The 16,661-nt window shown below is 44.1% G+C and overlaps 1 long non-coding RNA gene across 1 annotated transcript in view; it reads right to left on the bottom strand.

The window, feature by feature from the left end:
• Nucleotides 1–1,447: 1,447 nt before the first annotated feature.
• The window catches only part of LOC138258745 (uncharacterized), a 63,512-nt gene continuing 48,298 nt past the window's right edge, over nucleotides 1,448–16,661 (bottom strand). Inside the window, exons 2-3 of the long non-coding RNA XR_011198543.1 lie at nucleotides 5,634–5,687; nucleotides 1,448–2,019 (exon numbers count right to left, since the gene is read on the bottom strand). This is a non-coding gene — a long non-coding RNA (uncharacterized lncRNA). The remainder of the gene's footprint in view (nucleotides 2,020–5,633; nucleotides 5,688–16,661) is intronic.

Here is a 16,661-nt window from a genome sequence, read left to right as displayed (position 1 = left end):
TTAGGGAAGTCATAGTACAAAGGCTTTTGGACCCTGGAGTGGTGCATGAACCAGTCTTTCAAAGATCAGGTGCTCTGTTTTTCTGGAGCTGGGTTTTAGGTGGTTGCATGTCATTCTTTGGTCCACTGTTGGGAAACAAGATCCTAGGGTGCAGCCTGAAGATTATCTAGGTGCTGTTAACAAATCTGTAGCAGTAGAGGTTGAAGGAGTTGATGACATCTGGAAGAAGGTAACCATTGAAGAGAAAGAGTGTGTCTGTGGGAACTTGAGATATGGCAACATCAACAAACAAAGATTTGGGGATAGGGAGATTATTTGAGATTTCTTTGTAAAATATGATGCAATGTAATTTAGCCTGCTGCAACAACAACAAGGTGATGGATGCATTGGCAATCATTGAGGATGCACCCCCAAACCACTGGTTTTCACCCACCATGCCACCTCAGTTTGGAACCAGCCTATGCAAATCCGTTTTGACCCTGCTCCAGTCCAGCCCAAACTGCCAAACCAGGTGCTCCATGAACAAGAACACAAGCGACCTAGGACCAGTTTTGCCCTGACAAGGGCTCATTAGCGAGGTATAGCTGGATTCTAGTGGCACAGTGAGTATGTGATCCACATCTGGGAATACCCAACACACTTAGGGCATCGACTGCAATAACAAGAAGGTGCTGGATTGAGTGTTTCAATTAATCTCAGCCACTGGCAGTAGTCTAGCCTAGCCACTTTTATTAAGAAGTCATGCAGTGTGTACAGTAACCTAAAGAAGAGCACTGTATTGTAGGTCACAAAGGTGTCCAATAAGAGTAGAGTGGTCACTCCATTCGGATCCATGCCTAATTTGAGGTCATCTGAAATAAAGATTAAAGATCTCTCTGTGCTGCCACCATGTTAAATCCCGTTTAGTATTTGGGAAGTAGATTGATTGTTTTATTTGAAAAAGGCAGAGCGTTGTTTCAAGGTTTCTCTCTTAATGAGCAGGCCTAAGCAGGGTTCGTTTGCAATTTGTCTGAAGCTCCTAGGGTTACAGGAGTTGAGACCTTAGTTCTTGGATAAATATTTAATTTGAAAAGGCATGATAGTTTTGAGGAAAGATCTAGAGATTAGCGAGTGGCTGATGATGTATCTGAGTTTGTGTGCTGTTGAAGTGGTGAGAAGGATCTTTTTGAATGTGGCAAATGGCACGTTCAAAAATATCTCCCTCACCTATAAAATATTTGGTTTTGAAAGGGCCTACAATTAGGTAGTGGAGAGAGGGCTGAAAGAAACAGGACACAGGACGGATATGAAGTAGTTGAGAGTGGGATATTCAATGGACTTTGTCATGAGGTACATACTCTTGGCTTTGCTTGTTAGATGAAGTAATGCATCTCAGGGGACTTGAGAACAGAAGCAAGATAAAATGGGTTAAACTTTTTTTTATTGAGTTTGTTGTGTTCTCAGAAAGGGCAGATGGCTTTGGTGATGGGAATCATGTTGTGGTGCCTCCTTGTTTTTTTTAATGCTGACTTTGAATAATCCACAGTTGAGCTCGAAACAGAGCTTGATATTCAACTCCTACTGCTTCTTCCAACGTCTTACAAGGACTTTGGCTTTATCTTTTACTAATTATGGAGAACAAACCTATCAGTCAATTTACATGAAGAAAGCAGATGCTGGGTGGGTCCGAAATATGAGCATTATTTCAGCTTGCAGCTCACTTTCAGCCTAAATTCAATAACGTGGTCAGCTGACCATTCTCATTGAAATGTTTCAGTATCTGCAAAAAAAATGCTATGTTATGTCAAGTCAATTGTGTGATCCTTTTATCTTCTGCAATGTGGATTTCTTCTTACTTCCAGTGTCTTCAAACAGACCTCCTCATTGGAAAACAGGACCTCCAAAATGAAGATACTAAAACTAAAATAGAGGGGAAGAGGATGATATAAACAGACTGCTCCGCAATGGTTTCCAAGCTGTGTCAGAGCTGCTGCCTTAGACGTCTGCTGATTGGTCTTGTGGGCTCATCTGGTAGGTTTGCTGAGAACATACAGATATTACACTTTCAGCATATGATTACAATGATTACATGTACATGATTACAATTCATCTAAAAGCATATGATTTCAAATCAAAAGTATTTCTGCTATAGAATGAATGTACCCTCTGAATCTGTAGTGATGCTGTGGAGTGTTCCTTTACACTCTGGTGAAGTAACGGCACACACAGTAGTTCCTTAGTCTACAAAGTTGTGCTCTCAAACGGAGCTAGCTTTTACGGTCAAGCAGATTCATTCTGTGCGTTCAGTCTACACAAGACCCTCCTGTAGTACTGCTCTAGTGCTAGTATTGTGATTGTCACTGACCTCGTTTATTGCTGCCTTTCTTTACACAATTGAGATCAATGCACTTGCAATGAGCAATGTTGTTGCTTGGTCTTCTTTCTTTCAGGAATGACAGGAATTAAAGCCGGAGGCAGAGAACTTAGGGCCAGATGTAGCAACATATGCTTTTGTGACTCGGAAATTGCGAGTCGGTGCGACTCGCAATTTCCGAGTCGCAAAAGCATATGCAGAATGGTGTCTCAGACACCTTCTGCGAATTGCAAGGGGGTCGCAAAGACCCACCTCATTATTATTAATGAGGTGGGTCGCAATTTGCGACCCCCTTGCGATTCCCTGCTCTCACAGGGATGGTGGCCTGCTGGAGACAGCAGACCTCCATGTCTGTGTCTGCTTTTTCAATAAAGCAGTTCTTTTTTTTTGTAATGCAGCCCGTTTTCCTTAAAGGAAAACGAGTTGCATTACAAAAGAAAAAATGAAACCATTTGATTTCGTTTTTTCAGAGTAGGCAGTAGTCCATTGGACCACTGCCTGCTCTGAAAAAATATTTTGGGCGACATTCACAAAGAGGAAGGGGTCCCATGGGGACCCCTTCCCTTTTGCGAATGAGTTAGCACCCACTTGACATGGGTGCTAACTGCGAATTGCTTTGCGACCGTGTTCGAGTTCACAAAGCAATTCTGCATCGCGGTGCGAATTGCAAATAAGAAGGGAACACCCCTTCCTATTTGGGAGTCGTATTCCCATTTTGCGGGTCGGTACCGACTCGCAAAATGGGAATGTGCATCGCGATGGCCATTTTGCATGGCGCAAACTGCGAATTTCTCAGTTTGCGCCATGCAAAATGGTTTGTACATCTGGCCCCAGGCCCAGAAAACAGCTCTAGAAAACCAGAAGTTTCTCTTGAAACTGGAAAGGAACAGATCTCTACAGATGGAACATCAGGTATAGAATTGCCATGCCTGAAGCAGAAATAACACACATTCTCTTACTAGCAGACTGTAAGTCTAGCAGGAGAGTGTAATGTGAAGGGAAAGGGGGCCAAATATCTAAACCATGCCAACGATGGCTGCAAAATCTTAAAGAGTTGGTGCGTCAATGCTGATCTTGTGCGATGTGGAAATCTAGTGGGATAAGTATCATAGTTTACCATAGCCAACAAGAGGAACTGACAGGGAAGGGCTCTGAAGAAGGGGAGAAGTAGTGGCTCTGGAGACTGGTGAGCCAGTAAATACAGAACTGCCCTGGTGATCAGACAAGAGATAAGCCTGCAGTTCTAGGTATATGGTTGGGTAAGTGGTGGTCTTGAGTGAGTGGTTGGTAGTTCTTAAATGGACCATAAGTGGAGTGACAAAGGGCCCAGCCCCTGATAGTAGAACTTTCCAAAGCCATAGTATTTCAACGACTGGATTACATAACTTGGTGAGTGTAGGCTGTCCAAAAAAAGCTGACAAGTTGGAAAGAGTACAAAACTAGGCAGCCAGATGAATCCCAATTTGAATCAAGCATTGACAAAGTCAATAGGTCTGGTGCCGGTTGCCTGACTTTTGGCTTGGTCAGTGCTTGATTTGTTCCATCATTATTTAAGTATAACGTTATGGTTGGAGGACATGCAAGGCAATCACCATTATAATAAATACACATCAGGTAAAAGCAAGAATTAGTTTTGGTTTCCATTGCCTGAGTAGTCCCTGGCACTGAAGGGAATTACTTTGTGAGGGATGTGCTTATTGTGAATGAGCAGAATGCTGTCAATTGTAAATTAAGCTAACCAATGGCTGAAGTAGGCTGACCCATTGCCTTGGGGTGCAAGAAAAATGTTAATGACAAAAAAACCTGAGCAAAGGGTATAGAAGACTGGCTGAAAACCCATAGAGGTAGACATATTTTATTTATACATTTAATAAAATAAAAAGGTCTTGCCTTACAAGACCTCAAAATGAGACCTAAAATAGAACCAACTTACACTTGTACTAAAAACCCTTTCTTAGCTTTTGTTGAACCCAGAATTAAGTTTAAAGTCCAATGCGTAATGTATAGAGTACTCTAAAGCAGAGTATTGTGCTACATGAAGTAACTTGCTCCCACCATGCCCCAACCAGAAGCACTTGATTCATTAATTTGTAGACCATCTGTCAGCAAAGGTTTATATGGCAAAAACATGGGCTCAGGGCCCTCAGGACACACAAAGCATCACACTCAGATGCATTAATTCGAGTCCTGAGAGATCCACAACATAATCTCACCTTCAGAAAGCTGACAACATAGAAATCTTCAAGACAGCTTTTTTGCTAAACATCGTTATTGGCATATTCATTATGACATTAAATGAAACAAGGAGCAAACAATGGCAAATACCCACAACCACACTTCACAAGTGAAATACATATTGCAGCTACTCATTTATCTCCTAGCGCGCCCAGTAGAAAGACCAGTTACATATATAGTTATGATTGGCACATTGATAGTAAAATACAACACCCAAGGCCAGAGAATCTCTCGTACTTTTGCAGGAGATGGTTTATAGTATACTATATTTATTGGTGTACTTTATCTCTGCTACGGATCCACCCAGTCATAGTCGGATGCTTAGCTAACTTGGCGTTACCCACATTGGCCTCCCATGCTTCTTTGAACTTTTGAAATGCATCATGCAGTTTTATAACAATAATTTTATAGACTTGAGAAACTTTGTCAGAGTCTTCTTTACTACTGGGAGTTTGGCTACTAACAGGCTGAAGACCGGAGTAGGGTCTATACTTTTACTACTAATAAATTACGCGGTGAGGGCATGCCACAGCTGTAAGCACTTGTTAACTCAACTTTTATGTCATTGGAATTCTTGCTGCAGTTCTGCAACGATCATCATATTAAGTATGGCGCACATTATTAAAGGTTTTCCACCACTTAGTCGACCTAACCCAAAAAAGTCATCCAGAGCTGGTTCAGTCAGGTTCAGTCAGGTTCCCATCCTGAGGCAGTCTCTCTTGTCAATATACCTTGCCTACAGCTTGCCTACAGGGGCATAGCTTCTATTGGTGCAGCAGGTGCCGTGGTACCGGGGCGAAGAGCTCCGAGGGATCCATTGAGCCCTGATTATTGCTTTATTTTATAATTCAGTAGCAGCCAGGGGGCTATTTTCCCTCCTTGCACTCATGGGCGTCAATCACAAAAATGCCAGGAGTAGTGGAAGTGACATCACATGCCCTTTGACCTTCACGTTCACACACGCACACATGCTTACACATAGACACAAACACACTCACACAAACTTTATCTCACATAAACACTGATGGGGCAGATTTTTCTGTACCTGGAGATTCTCATATGGTTGCCATAAAGGATCCTTCAGTGGTTTGGTTGTCAACTGAAAGCGAATGAAATGAGTTAGCATCGGTAATAATTTTCAGTTTTCAGTGAACCCAATTTGGCTCCACAATAACAACAGAGAGGTTTAAATCTAAAACATAAATGTTTATTATTAGAAGTTAGTCAGGTTACAAACAACCATAATTTTATGAAATTAACGAGTCCAAAGGCAGTATGTACATTATGTAGCCTGAATTTGCATATTACAAGTAGGGCTCCCGATGTTATGGTATTTATTTGTTTAACATTTCAGTCTGTATTTATCCATATTTATTTTTTGGCCATCTTATTGGTATTTATCCATATTTATTTTGTGTTTTGAGAATAAATGGAGTCGTAAAATGATATATTTCCACATTTATTTAACCATGAGATGTGAACTCATACGGGGAAGCCTGTCACGTTTTAGGAAATTAAGCAGCCACGTATAACAAAACACTACACCCATAGGTGCATATTAGCCTTATACTACTATGTTAACATATGGCTTTATTATAGGAAATCTGATCCTGTTTTGCAACTCACTCGCTATCTGCTCTGCTTGTGCCTGGAATTCATGAAAGACAACATAAAGAGTCTTTGACAAAAAGCACAATTTTCAGCCTTTTTCCGCTTTTAAAAATAAAAACATGTAGGAACCACATTGTTTTCTGCCTGTATTTATCTGTAAAAATGAAATACTGGGAGCCTTCATTATAAGGAAAAAGAGGCAAAATGAACAAGTTACTTACCTTCGGTAATGCTTTTTCTGGTGGATACAGTAGCTACTTGTGGATTCCTCACCTTAGAATTCCTCACCTTATGAATTCTCCCATTACGCCAGCATTCAATGGAATTTTTTTCCCTAGCTCTCTACATAGACAAGGACACCATAATAACACAGCTCCGCACGTGCCTCCTTCTGACATTATCGGAGCCATAAGAAGTCCTCGCTGGGGTGCTGACAGCAATGGGGAGCCGGGTTGGACTGCGAGGAATCCAGAGGTAACTACTGCATCCACCAGAAAAAGCATTACAGAAGGTAAGAACCTTGTTCTTCTGATGGATACAACTACCTGTGGATTCCTCACCTTATGAATTGAATCCCAAAGCAGTCCCGCTCTCATAGGTGGGTACCCGATTTGGTCAAACCAAGAAGTCCTGCAAAACAGAACTGAAAAAATGACCATCTTTCCTCACTTCCGAGTCTAACCAATAATGTTTCGCAAAAGTGTGGAGGGAAGCTCAAGTTGCTGCTTTACAGATGTCAGCAACAGGCACACCTCTAACTAAAGCTGAAGTGGCAGTCTTAGCTCTGTTGGACTGAGCCCTAATCTCGTCAGGAGGATCCTTCTTTGCCAGTGAATAACATATCTTTATGCAAAGAAAGACCCACCTTGATAGAGTCCTCTTGTGGATGGCTTGCTCTTCATTTTGCCCACATAGCCAATGAAGAGCTGATCATCAGAACTGAAGTCCTTTGTGCTTTCTATGTAGAAGCTCAGGGCCCTCATTGGATCCCGGTGATGCAGCCTTTCCTCCTTCTTCGATTGATGGGGAGGAGGGTAAAAGGATGGAAGGGTTATGGATTGTCCCAAATGACAGGGAGTGACTGCTTTAGGTAGGAAAGCCACCCTGGTTCTCAAAACCACCTTACTAGCACGGAAGGTAGTATGAGGGGGTTTTACAATAAGAGCCTGAAGCTCATTAACATGCCTAGCCGATGTGATGGCTATTAGAAACACTCAAACGGTTCAAATGGTGAACCCATCAAAAAAGTTAAAACCAAATTCAAATCCCACTGAGGCATTATGAATGGAGTGGAATGAAATGTATTAGTTAAACCCTTAAGGAACCTAAGAACTATAGGGGACTTAAATAAAGAGAGTTGATCAGGTAAACAAATAAAAACTGACAGTGCAGATAAATACCCTTTCTCTGTCGCAACTGTGCAACCTTGTTGTGCTAAGGAAAGAGCAAACTGTAACTCATTCGACAGGTGGGCCTTTAAAGGGTCAATGTGTCTCTCTTCACACCAATTAACACATTTTGCCCATCTTTTAGCATAGACAGACTTAGTGGAGTGGCGCCTAACCAATAAAATAACATCCACCACTTCTGGAGGGAGAGAAAAAGAACTCAGATTGCCCCGTTCAATCGTCAGACATGTAGGTGTAGGCTCTTGAGGTGGGGGTGTAGAACCTGTCCCTGTGATTGTGAGACGAGGTCTGCCCTGTGAGGGAGAAGGAGCGGAGGGCACAGTGAGAGTTGAAGAAAGTCTGTATACCACACACTTTTTGGCCAGTCTGGGCTATTAATGTGACTTGGGCCCGGTCTTAGCGAATCTTCCTCAGACCCCGAGGAAGGAATCAAAGGTATGGAAGGAAACATGTAAAGCAGCCAGTTGCTCAAGCTCAGCTGAAACGCATTCCCCCATGCTCCCTGCATCAGATACTGGAGGCTGCAGAACGATGGGCATTGCACGTTCTTGCGAGTGGCAAACAGGTCTATCCGAGGCATTCCCTACAACTGGAAGACGTGAAGAACCACCTCCGGATGGAGACGCCACTCGTGATCAGCTGAAAAGTGCCGGCATAGACTGTCCACACGTACATTGAGAACTTCGGCCAAATGGTTTGCTACTATGCAAATCGGATGGTCCTGAGCCCAGGACCAGAGCTGCAGAGCCTCTCTGCAGAGAAGGTACAACTCTACTCCTCCCTGTTTGTTGATGTACCACATCGTGGTAGCGTTGTCCGTCAAGACTCATACCGACTGACTGCAAATGGACATGAGGAAGGCCTTGATAGCCAGACTTATCACTTGCAACTCCAACAGATTGATGGAAACATCTGTTCTACTGAAGACCAAAAGCCTCTGACCTCCAGATCCCCCAGATGAGCTCCCCACCCTAGTGTGGAAGCATCCATTATGACTGTGATCATCGGAGGTGGAAGACAAAACAACCTTCCTTGAGACAGGTTGCCGTCCACACTCCACCATTGCAGAGCCACTGCAGCGTCTGTGGAGATCGTTATAGACTCCTCGAGAACCCCTTTGTGTTGAAAGCACTGCTTTCAGAGGCACCATTGGAGAGCCCTAATGTGCCAATGTGTGTGAGTGACCAAAAGATTGCAGGAAGCAAACAGACTGAGCAGGCATAGGACCTTTAGGACTGGAACAGCTGCTTCCTTTTGAAACATTGGAATCATAGCCTGAATGTCCTGAATCCTCTGGGGAGGAGGGGAGGCCTCGTTCAATGTTGTGTCCAGGTGAGTTTTGGGAATGTTCAAGGAAAAGCCCAGGTTGAACAACAACTAGGTTTTCATCTGCAATGGTGCAGCACCAACTCTGGGGACTTGGCTTTGATCAGTGAATCATCCAGGTAAGGGAATACCAATATTCCTGTCCTGAGATTCGCTGCAACCATTGCCATCACTTTCGTGAAGACTGGAGATGCGGAAGTAAGACCAAAAGGAAGGACTGCAAACTGGTAGCGCTATGGCCCTATCATGAACCGGAGATACTTCCTGTGCGACTTCAGAATAGGGATGTGAAAATACGTGTCCTGCAAGTCGATAGACATCATACAGTCTTCCTTGTCTTGCACCTGTTCTAGGGTTGGCATTTTGAATGTCTCCTGCTTGAGAAACCAATTCAAAATCCTCAGGTCCAGAATGGGCCTTAAACAACCATCCTTCTTGGGAATCAGGAAATACCTTGAATAATATCCCTGACCCTCTTCCTGCTCCAGAACCAACTCTACTGCGCCCTTTAACAGTTGACTTTGTACCTCCTGTTGAAGCAACAGAAGATGCTCTTCTGAGCACAAAGAATGTGGGGAGGGAAGGAGGAGGGGGGAAACTCCCGAAAGGGAAGGATATTACCATTTCTCACTATGCTCAACACCCATGGGTCTGATGTTTAACTCCTACTCATGGAGAAAATGTAACAACCCTCCCGACAGGCAGCACATGCTGGTGAAAGAGGAGAGAGCTAAGGCTGAACCTACGGTATGGTTTGTAGGTCGTAGATGATGACTGAAGGCCCAAAGATGTTTCTCAATGGCTTTGCTATCCTTGAATCTTTCCAGGGCCAAGACCGCCTTTGCATCAAACAGCCTGGCACCATCAAAGGGAAGATCCATCAATGTAGCCTGCAAGTCAGAGAAAAAGCCAGAACCTCTGAGCCAAGAATGTCTCCAAGTAGTAACCAAAGTCCCCATGGCTATAGCAAGAGTCCACACTGTCCAGGCCTGATTGGATCACTTGTTTGGCTGCTGCTTGACTGTCCTGTAACAGTTAAGCAAAATGGCCCTGTACATCCTTCAGCAATTTAGGTACTACCTCTTTTGCCGTATCCATTATCACATAAATGTATCTCCCCAGTACACAGGTTGCATTCAATGATTTTAAAGCCATGCTCCCTGAGAAGGTCTTCTTTGCTGACTGCTGGATGCACTTCGATTCCCTATCCGCAGGAGTTGAAGGGAACGAACCTGGAGCCGACTTTGAGGAACAAGAAGCCTGTAGTACCAAGATTTCCAGTGTTGGGTTAAAAATTATGGGTCACCTGGAACAACCCTGTATCTCCTGGCTATAGATTTTGAAACCGCAGGAGTAGTGACCGGTTTCTTCCATATTTCTAATCTGGGTTCCGTCAAAGCGTCATTGAACAGAGGAAGGGGCTCTGAAGATGAGGCTGTAGAATTGTCAGAATATTAGTCTTTACTTCTGAAGCAGGCAGAGGCAAATCTAAAAGTTCTGCTGCCTTCCTAATTACCCCATGGTAGGTCGTCACTTCTGATGAAAGTACATCTCCAGGGGATAATAGCTCCCACTCAGTGGATGTATCCAGTTCATTAGCAACATCATGCCCCTGGTATTCATCTGAAGGCACAGGTATTTCCCCTTCTTCCAGCTGTTGCTGTTCTTCCAGATACTGCTGCTCTTCTAGCAGTATTAAGGATTTCCTTCTAGATTTTAGGCTGGACCTGGAGGCATTGCGTCGATAAAGAGTTCGCCGACATCGACAACCCCATAGTGGTGAAGGTGTAGCTGAAAGAGGAGGAGCTGGAATCACGCTCCATACTGGAGTAGACTGAGCCGACATTGCTCGAGGTCTATCTGATGCCGGTACCGGCACCATCATCTAGGGTAGAGGCGGTGTCATCTTCGGTGCTGAGCCAGTCCATTCAAAAGGGGATGATGGTAGGAAATGCATTAATGAAGCCTGCTTGTACACGCCGGGATCCCAATGTAAAGGCCAATGGACCCGTGGGGCCAGCAGGTGCCTCAGAGGGGACCATTGCTTTTTTTAAATTGCTAAACATAGCATTTAGGAACAAAGGCAGTTCTGCTCCCGGAGCCTGACAGGCAGGATACTCCTGTTCCCATTGAGGAGGTTATGGCAAGTTCTGATGCCCGAACCCCGAACTCCTGACCTTGAGTGAATGCAGGGGAAAATTGAACCACAGGACTTGCAGGTGACGCCAAAATCTCCACCAAAGATGGCTCCTGAGATGCCTCAGGTGACTTCAGCTGTGGAGATAGAGTGTGACTGACTTCTCAAGTCGTGCGGTGCCGTTATCTCAAAGTCAGAGATACCGACTGAGGACTGTCATCTCTGGACGAACGGCGCCACGATCCATGACAACGTCGCTTCTTGTGGGACCTCGATGATCTATGTGATGAAGTCTCCTTCTTTCTCTTTTTAAGCTTTTGACAGAAAGAGCTTCGTCTCCCTTTCATCCAGAGCTCTAGGATTCATGCTTTGACAAGACGAGCAACTGCGACTTCATGATCTGAGCTTAAACACCAAATGCAGTTCTTGTGCGGATCCGATCCGTCAGAAACCTCCGCACTCGCTACAAGGTTTAAAGCCAGATTTCCTTTGTGGAGACATAGTAGCACTGTAAGAAATTCCTGCGAAAACAGTTGAGAAAATAACAGAGATGTAGAAAACCATTAGCGTTAGAGTAGAAAAAAGGGAACTGACGTCAGCACATCGGCAAGGACTTCTTATGGCTCTGATGACGTCAGACGGAGTCACGTGCAGAGCCGAGCTATTATGAAGTCGACGTAGAGAGCTAGGGAACATTTTTTTGTCCAATGCTGGTGCATTGGGGAAATTCATAAGGTGAGGAATCATGAGGTGAGGAATCCACAGGTAGTTGTATCCATCAGAAATTACAAGATATAAAGCACAGAATATAAAGTTGGTAAGATCAATAAATGAGCTTCCCTAGTCTAAATAAAGCTTCTAAAGTGTCAGGGGGAAGTTAAAAGAGGAAGGTGTCAGCGTCAAAAGAACCAAATTAAGGTTCTTGGGGGTGAAAGGGGCATTCAGGCATAAAACCTAGTACCCTTGGCAAGCGGAATCTGAGAGTTGAGCGAGGTCTTCTCTCCAGAAAGTCAGGACAGAATCTCCTAGCTATTATAATAAACAAACAAATAATACACAGTAGAAAGTTCTGGAGGCGCACTCCCACCAAATTCATCTAGATGGTCCAAGCAGAAGGCAAGTTCTCTCGGAGCAGATAAACTCCCCAGGTTCTCAGTGCTGCACAAAGAATGTGCAGCTGTACTGCCTTGAAGTTAATAACAATTAGTCTTGCCTGGTAGTGGAGAATCTTTCCATCCCATGACAACCTATGAATACAGTTAGCATGAGAGAATACAATAACGTAATAGTATGTTAAATGTCTGTGTCTTACTACATGTATATGCATCGACCTAACGACTGATTAATATGATGCACACATATTAATACTGTTATTGAAAAAGTGTAAATATGAAACATAGGTGCATGACAAGTTAAATTTTACTGCACTAAACTCCCCTCTAATACCTATAGTTGCACATGAACATCACAACATTTCTGAGACATGCTTAAAAAATGACTTGTCTTCTGCTGCTTGCATCTAAAATCCTCCAGCTCCTTCATCTCATCATAGAACTTACACTGCTCATTCTCCAAATAAACTTCTTCTCTCTTTCTCTTAATACCCCTTCCTTCTTCTATGGTGCTTTCCTTGGTCCTTTTTGGATATATCTCTATTGGTTTCAAACATAATCAGGGGCCATATAAGAGCATCAAGAAACAGCCATCCATACTTGGCCATGCATCAAACATGATTGGCAAACAGAAACACTGGTGTCACACTGGGTGAAAACTTGCCACTACTCATCTCGGGGGCAGCCAACTGGCACATAAAACAGAAGAAAAAAAAGGGGCACCTGCACCAGTGTGTAACAGCTATTTAACAGTGTATTACTAGAATTCAGTGGGGAGCATCTTGCCAGGAGGGACACTAAAAGAGCCCAACCTGCTGGTGCCCAGAAGGTGGCTTGAAACAGTAGCAAGGAAGCTCAACAGGCCAGCAAAGCTCCTAATGGTGTTCCCTTAACACAGGCCCAAAGGAATCCAGCAGAGTGAGTGAAATACCCAAACAGGATGTGAAATCCATGAGGAGAACAGTGCCCATCTCCCATGTTCCAGAACAATCCAGGATATGGTAGACAAGAAGAGGGTGTAGGAACCAAGGGACTGCTCATAGTGGGTGGGTGTCGTTTTTTGCTTATAGATTGCCAATATAAGTGTCCCAGGTCTAACCAATGGCAGCCCCACCCCTGTCTGTGTGTGCCACTGCAGTAACATCCAGCTCAGCCTTCACTCACCTCAACAAAGTAGAGATCCAGCATGGTACATCAGAGCCAGTGCGTGCCTTTCAGGACATCACAATCTTCTGCTTATTAGCATAAAAGCAAGCTCAATAAACCTATGGGGATACTTATTCACCTTCACTTTAGGATGAAGACCAAGGACAGGGCAGAAGCAAGCATTCCACCACCGCAGCTGTTATGCCCGCAACCTCCCTCCAGGCCCCCCTGGATCACCCCCAAACCATGTTGTAGGAACCTATTTTAGGTGTTCTTCATCTGGGGCATTCAGGGGAGACAGTGGGAAACATGCTTTGATTTTGCTGCAGTATTAGGTAGGCCTGAGGTAAGTAATTAAAATATGTAAAGCAAAAGCATGGATCGCTTGAAACTTCCTTGACATGTTGTAGTGACCAAGACCAGTGGCTATCTGTGAGCAGCATTAGGAGATCAGCCAACTATCTAGCCTTAGCTTTGTCAGTTGTAGTACTGCAGGAAGAGCACAATGCACCATAGACGGCTGTTATAACTTTCTGTGTACTACTATGAGATAGTATGATTATGCAGTGTAGCTATTGGGGAGGCTCAGCTGTTCCCAGCCCCCACTTTGTAATGATTGCATGCTGTACATCATTTTATTGTGAAAACTATTTGAGCTGTGATCCAGTACGTGTCCACAATCTCCTGAAATTGCATAAGCACCCCTTCAAGGAATACATCGCCCATCTGATCAATCTCTGCTTCTTTCCAGGACACCAGGTCATAGGTGCAAGCCACCTTGTACAGTGCCGGTAAATGTCACATGGGGATCTGATGCAAGTAGGGAGGATAGATACCAGTGCCATGCATGTAGGTATGCCAGCACCGCCATGCCAGCCTCACCTGATGTGTCTCAGAGGCTGATAGACACATGTAAACGTGCAGCACTCCCAGGAGCTTGCGAATCACCATCCTCTCAGGACAGGCAGAAGCATCTAGTCAGTGCAGTGGCATTGCAGTTAGGCCGCCAAGTAGTACCATTCATAATTAGGGGCACCAAGACCACACTCACTCAGCAGGCGTTGAAGTATAGAAAGTGGTACCCACCTTCTGCCTATACCCCATCTCAGTCCCAGCAGGACACAAAGGCCCAACAAAATAGGTGAGAAAGCAAAAGCAGTAGTGCAGCGAAGAAGTACAAGAGCTAGGGTAGGATAAGCATCTCAGAAATCACTAGCTGACCCATCAGAAATTGCAGCAAGGACACTTAGAAAGGGCAGGACCTCAAGGTCAAGTCCAAGGCCCTGCCCACATTACACTTTATTAGATCATGGTCTGAGTGATAGATCTTAACACCCAGGTACTTAGAGTTGCCGAAACAGCAATCAAGCCGGAACCTCGGCAGGGCCCTAGGAAAGGGATGTGGGCACTACTTAGCCCAATTCACCTGTAGGTACGTGATGGTCCCAAATTACTCCAGAGTCTCCATCAGGGGTAGAGGTAAAGCCGCCTGCCCCCGATACTTGCTCAGAGCATCCCTCGTCAGGCAGAGCACTTGACGCATGTTAAGGAAGGTATTATGCCCGGGGATAAAGCCAGATTGATCCTTGTGGATAAGGATGTTGAGTGCGGGCAACAGTCTGTTGGCCAGGACCTTTCCCAGTATTTTTTAATCTGGGGACCACATTTAAGAGAAAATGACAGACCGCGACGCTGCACCAAATTGGCAGCGTCGCGTACCCTCATTTTCAAATCGCAGAGATGCTCTGTATTTACTATAATACGGCACACCCCTGTGTTTCTCCCTGCGCAGGCACTAAATGGGCTGTACACATTCACATATCCTCCTCCATGTACTTCCCTTAAAGGGAACACACCTGTCTCAGTATTCCCTGGAGAAGTGACTTTTTTAGTCTCCCTCAGTATCCTCCGTTTGCTTTCTCTTGTGCTCTGTGTGATCCACCAGTCCCTTATCTTGTTCAAATTGCTCAATTTCTGTATACTTAGAACCCAGTACCTAATATGTACTTTTAGACCAGAAGTCTTTGTAGTAGTGATCACTTCTTTGCCGACGAGAACCCTAAAACTTCTTCTCAACATAGGGCTCTTGGGTATGTCAATATTATACTCATTCCCCAATTGTGCCAACCTCTCATGTGCCTTCGCAGTACATTATGTGATTTTCTTACTTAAGTATTGAACTTGTCTTTCTGATAGTTATCTAGGTTAGACACATCTATAATACCTTAAATACATACATCCAACTCCAGAATCAATCTAGGGACATCTAAAGGTCTTAACATAATTCTTGCTCAGGGACTGTCATCTTCCCCATCTGCTTCTTCACTTCCTGTAGACACTCCCCCACCCTGGGGCTGTGCCCCTAAATTGAAAAATCCAGTGGCACCTAGAGCATTCAGTGTTGTGAACATTAGAATCAGTTCAGAAACTACAGGTCGCCAAAACAGATTGGGATTCAATATAACTACCTGAGAGCTTTGTGTCATAGGAGCAGTAGCAGTAACAGCTCCTCCTCTAATCAAACTTGAATCCAAAGGGATTGTGGCTCTGGTAATCAGAGTGGTCATCACAGGGACAGTGTGATTCGAGGCAACAGGGGTAGTCACAACTGGAATTGGTACACATGAAGCAGTGGCAATAGAAATTACCACTATGGGGCATTTGCTGGGTCAGGACAGTCGCAACTAGGGCGGTCGGGGTATGTCCTCCTGTTTGAGCTCGAAAAGGATCCACGAGTGTAGTTGCACGATTACCATCACATAGGGAGGGTTCTGTTTTTGGACTGTTATTGGACTGAATTGTGTTGTAAGGCAGTGGTTAGGAGTACAGTAGATCCTCCAAGAAAATGGCACTAGAATGACTATCAGTACTAGACGTATTCTGGGTTTCATTATCCTTCTCTCCCTGGGCCTTTCGTATCTTAGGCCTCTTGTTTATCAAAACAGGATATAATTTAGCTCCTTCAATCATGTCTGTTCTCCAAATCTGCTGTTCTGCATCTCACTTAGCATCTATACAGTTACAAACTGTTCTGCTCACTTTTCTCTGATATTTTTCTTTTCTACTGTGCTTGTCTAGGTGGAAGTTTTATGCAATACAACATCTGTCTCAAATTTTTAATTACATTCAAATTAAAAGTACCATATTGAGGAACTTGTGAAACCATTTCTTTCTCAGTGATCTTGCTCCGTTGTTTAAACCAAGTACATATATGGAGCCCAGCATTGATAGCTATATAATGACCTGGCACTCCTTCCGGGGGCAATTTCTCACCCTCTTGGACCTCAACCCTCATATCTTCCTTCACCAAATTTCTCAATGTCCTAAAACAT

The sequence above is a fragment of the Pleurodeles waltl genome, chromosome 9, assembly GCF_031143425.1.
Source record: "Pleurodeles waltl isolate 20211129_DDA chromosome 9, aPleWal1.hap1.20221129, whole genome shotgun sequence".
In the NCBI taxonomy this organism is placed as follows: domain Eukaryota; kingdom Metazoa; phylum Chordata; class Amphibia; order Caudata; family Salamandridae; genus Pleurodeles; species Pleurodeles waltl.
The sequence above is the reverse complement of the archived record's forward strand: the minus strand, read 5'-3'. Positions and strand labels throughout refer to the sequence as shown.